The sequence below is a fragment of the Mustela nigripes genome, unplaced genomic scaffold, assembly GCF_022355385.1.
Source record: "Mustela nigripes isolate SB6536 unplaced genomic scaffold, MUSNIG.SB6536 HiC_scaffold_2038, whole genome shotgun sequence".
NCBI lineage: Eukaryota > Metazoa > Chordata > Mammalia > Carnivora > Mustelidae > Mustela > Mustela nigripes.
In genome coordinates, this window is record NW_026741445.1 from 1 (window position 1) to 5221 (window position 5221).

The 5221-nt window shown below is 38.3% G+C and overlaps 1 non-coding gene across 1 annotated transcript; it reads left to right on the forward strand.

Moving 5' to 3' along the window:
* The first annotated feature begins 2128 nt into the window (after window positions 1-2128).
* On the forward strand, window positions 2129-2235 carry LOC132008903 (U6 spliceosomal RNA). The gene has a single exon (XR_009401748.1). It is a non-coding gene; the product is annotated as a U6 spliceosomal RNA (small nuclear RNA).
* The last annotated feature ends 2986 nt before the right edge of the window (window positions 2236-5221 follow it).

Below are 5221 nucleotides of genomic sequence, written 5' to 3' on the forward strand. Positions count from 1 at the left end.
AATAATAATGAAAAAACTTGAAATATTGCAAGAATTACCAACATGTGGCATAGAGACACAAAATGAACAAATGTTGTTAGAAAGATGGTGGCAGCAGACCTCTTTTATACAAGATTGCTATAAACTTTCAACTTGTAAGAATATGATATATGCAAAGTTTAATAAAGGGAAGCACAATAAAAAAAGTATGTATATTTTATTAACTATGATCATCATGCTGTACATGAGATCCCCAGAACTTTTTCATATTATAGTTGCAAGTTTGCACCCTTTGACCACCTTACTCCACCCCAGGTTCACCCCTTGTCATCTCAACTCTAAGTTTCGATTAGTTTGCCTTTTCCTCAGATTCTGTATGTAAGGGATATCATAATACATAAATTTAAAAAATATATAAAATCTTTGAAATATTTCACTTAGTAAAATACCTTCAAGATCCATCCATGCTGTTGTAAATGGCAGTATTTCTTAATTTTTCATGGTTAAGTAGTATTCCATAGTATATATTTACCATACTTATTTTGTTTATTCATCCATTAATGGATACTGAAGTTATTTCCATCTCTTGCTTAGAGTTAATAATTTTATAATAAACATAAGAGTGCAGATATGTCTTTGAGCAGTGACTTCGTTTCCTTTAGATATATACCTAGAAGTGGGATTACTGAATCATATGGTAATTTTATTTTTAATAAAATGAATAATCTCCATACTCTTTTCCATACAAATTTACATCCCTATCACAGTGCATAAGTTCCCCTTTTCCCCAATATTTACCAAAATTTGTTAGTTTCAAATTTTTGTAGTATATATTCTAATAGGTATTAATATCTTGCTGTGTTTTTCAGAGGTAAACAACAACAACAACATCATAATGACTTTGCCCTGAGTTTTTTACGTTGAGCACTTTTTAATGCTCCTGTTGGTCATTTATATAACGTTTTTGAAAAAAAAAGTCTATTGAGATCCTTTTGCTATTTTTTTAATTATATATTATTTTCTATTTGTATCTTTTGGTTATTAACCTCTTTTCAGGTATAAGATTTGTAAGTATTTTCTTACATTCTGTGGATTGTGTTTTCGTTCTCTCTCTCTCTTTTTTTTTTTTGGCAATGTAGAAACTTTAGTTTGATGTAATACCATTTATTTATTTTTGCTTTTTTTGCTTGTGTTTTTGGTCTAGTATCCAAAAAACTTTTGGGAAGACCAATGTCAAGGAGAATTTTTCCTATGTTTTCCTTTAGGAAATTTAGTTTCATGCATCACCTTTAAGTCTTTAATCTATTTCAAGTTAAGGCTTATGAGTGATATAAGGTTCCAGTTTCATACTGTTTATGTGACTATTCAGTTTTAAATATCATTTATTGAACAGACTATCTTTACATATGTTGGCCCCTGTCAAATATTAGGTGACTGTATGAAAGTATTTATTTCTGTACTCTCAATTCTGTTCTACTTGTTTATTGGTCTGTTTTTATGCCAGTATACTTTATTGTTTGGAGCATGAGGGCTTTGTAGTATAGTTTTAAATCAAGAAGTGTAATTTCTCTTCTTCATTCTTTCTCAGAACTGCTTTGATTATTTGTTGTCTTTTATGGTCTCATATAAATTTTAGGATTCTTTACTTACTTCTGTAAAAAAATAATATTGGATGTTTTTTTTAATATTTTTAATTTATTTATTTGACAGAGAGAGATGACAAGCAGGCAGAGAGGCAGGCAGAGAGAGAAGAGGAAGCAGACTTCCTGCTGAGCAGAGAGCCTGATGCGGGGGCTCGATCCCAGGACCCTGGGATCATGACCTGAGCCGAAGGCAGCGGCTTAACCCACTGAGCCACCCAGGCGCCCCAACATTGGATTTTTGATAGGAATTGGATTTAAAGATGGTTTTCTGTAGTATGGACATTTTAACAATGTTAATTCTTACCATTCATAAATATGAGCTATCTTTCCATTTGTGTCTCCTTCAATTTCTTTATCAATGTCATAGTTTATGGAGTAGAGATCTTTCATCTTCTTAGTTAAATCTATTCCTAAGTATTTTATTATTTTTGATGCTATTGTGAATTATATTGTTTTTTTATTTTTTCAGATAGTTCATCATTAGAGTGTTAAAATGCTCCTGTCTTGTGCTTACTTTGGCAGCACATATACTAAAATTGGAATGATGCAGAGAAGATTAGCGTGATCACTGAACAAGGATGACATGAAAAACTGGGAAGCATTCCATATTAAAAAAAATGAAACAAAACAAAATTCTTGTCTTTTATATATTGATCTTGTATTTGGCAGATTTACTAAATTTGTTTATTCAAAATTTTTTGTGAAGTTTTTGGGTTTTTTAACATGTAAGTTCATGTTATCCAAAAAAAGAAAATTTTACTTCTTCTTTTTTTTTTTTGGAGTCTTTTCTTTCTTTGTGTTCCTTGTTTCTCTGGCTAGGACATCCAGTACTATGTCAAATGAGAGTAGTGAAAGTGGACACACTTGTCTTTTTTCTGATCTTTAAGGGAAAAACTTTCAAACGTTTTTGATTGATTATGAGATTAGCTCTGGGCTTGCAATATGTGTTTTTTCATTAATGGATTTTTTAACTTATTTTTTTAAATTTTTTATAAACATATAATGTGTTTTTATCCCTAGGGGTACAGGTCTGTGAATCACCAGGTTTACACATTTCACAGCACTCACCATCACTCACATAGCACCTGCCCTCCCCAATGTCCATACCCCCACCATCCTCTCCCAACACACCTCCCCCCAGCAACCCTGTCTGTTTTGTGAGATTCAGTCTTTTATGGTTTGTCTCCCTCCCAATCCCATCTTTTATTTTTCTTTTCGTACGCTCGAAACCGCCTATGTTGCATCTCCACTTCATCATATCAGGGAGATCATATAATAGTTGTCTTTCTCAGATTGACTTATTTCGCCAAGCATAATACCCTCTAGTTCCATCCACGTCATCACAAATAGCAGGATTTCATTTCTTTTGATGGCTGCATAGTATTCCATTGTACATATACACCACATCTTATTTATTGATTCATCTGTTGAAGGACATTTAGGTTCTTTCCATGGTTTAACTATTGTGGACATTGCTGCTATAAACATTTGGATGCATGTGCCCCTTCAGAATGCCACGTTTGTATCTGTAGGGTATATACCCAGTACTACAAGCACTGGGTCATAAGATAGTTGTATTTTCAGCTTTTTGAGGCAGCTCCACGCTGTTTTCCAGAGTGGTTGCACCAGCTTGCATTGCCACGTACAGTGTAGGAGGGTTGCCCTTTCTCCACATCCTCGCCAGCATCTGTCATTGACTGACTTGTTCATTTTAGCCATTCTGAAAGGTGTGAGGTGGTATCTCACTCTGGTTTTGATTTGTATTTCCCTGATGCCGAGTGATGTGGAGCATTTTTTTATGTGTCTGTTGACCATTTGGATGTATTCTTTGCAGAAATGTCTGTTCATGTCCTTTGCCCATTTCTTCATTGGATTATTTGTTCTTAGGGTGTTGAGTTTGATAAGCTCTTTATAGATTTTGGATACTGGCCCTTTATTTGCAAATGCAAATCTCTTCCCCCAGATAACTTCTGAAAGTCATCTTTTGGCTTTGTTAACTCTTTCCTTTGCTGTGCAAAAGCTTTTTGATCTGATGAAATCCCAATAGTTCATTCTTGCCCTTGCTTCCCTTGCCTTTGGCGATGTTCCTAGGAAGAAGTTGCTGCTGCTGAGGTCAAAGAGGTTGCTACCTGTTCTCTCCTCAAGGATTTTGATGGATTCCTTTCTCACATTATGCTTCTTCATCCATTTCTAGTCTATTTTCATGTATGGTGTAAGGAAATGGTCCAATTTCATTTTTCTGCATGTGGCTGTTCAATTTTCCCAGCACCATTTGTTGAAGAGGCTGTCTTTTTTCCATTGGACATCCCTTCCTGCTTTGTTGACGATTAGTTGACCATAGAGTTGAGGGTGTATTTCTGGGATCTCTATTCTGTTCCATTGATCTATGTCTGTTTGGGGACATTTCCCTACTATCTTGATGATGACAATTTTGTAATAGAGCTTGAGGTCTGGAATTGTGATGCCAACAACTTTGGCTTTCTTTTTCAATATTCCTCTGGCTATTCGAGGTATTTTCTGGTTCCATATATATTTTAGGATTATTTGTCCCATTTCTTTGGAAAAAATGGATGGGATTTTGATAGGGATTGCATTAAATATGTAGATTGCTTTCGGTAGCATAGACATTTTTACAATATTTGTTCTTCCAATACAGGAGCATGGAACATTTTTCCATTTCTTTGTGTCTTCAATTTCTTTCATGAGTTTGCCGAGAAAGGAGTGAGGACAATCCCCCCAAAGCTCCGCATTACAGTGAACGGACGGTGTTCAGGGACCCTGTCGCCTCTCCTCTTTTGTGGGGTAGGCACTGGCCTTGTCAGCGAGTCCGCCTGAGGGCCAGTGCCAAAGGCCAAGCATTGCCTACACCGGGAGATGGTAGTGTGCATTGAGTGCCATCCTAGGCCACGCACGCTGCTGCAGGGTTGTGGCTGTGTCTGCTTAGTTTTGCCTGGCAGGGTGAACCCAGGGCGCCAACATGGAACCCGGGAAAGCAAGGCCCAAGAGGGACCAGCTCTTCCGCAGCTCTTCTTCCCTGACGCGACAGAGTGAACACCCAAAGCCTTGCTGAGGAAGCAGCAGCGAAATGCGGTTAGCGCCAAGCCTAAAACCTCTGTGAAAGCATAGCAGTTGTTGGGAAATCAGAGTCGGTTCTGTGGGCTGCTGTTGCTGCTTGCCTTAGCCTAGTATTCGTAGCACGGTGGGAGGAACCCTCATAGAGTGAAAGCCTCTTTGCCCGGGCATCATCTCTGGGAAAGCACAGCATTCTTTGGGAAATCAGAGTCCGGTCTGTAGGATGCTGCCTGTTCCTTCACAGAGCTAGTCTCCACAGCACGGTGTAATAAACCCGCATGGATCGAAATCCTCTCTGCCCTAGCATCCCCTCTGCCTGAGAGAGAAGCCTGGTTGCACATGTCTGTCACCGCGCTCCCCAGGAGCAAGTGTGTGGAAGGCGCAGCACGCCTCCAACTGGGAAGAGAAGGAGCAGTTGGCCTTGGGGTCGGGAAACGCTCGGGAAGCAGGATAGCCTGCCATGGCACGAACACCAGGCCAGTGGCAAGACAAGTGTCATCTGCTCCCTGTGCGGAGAGAGGGAAGCC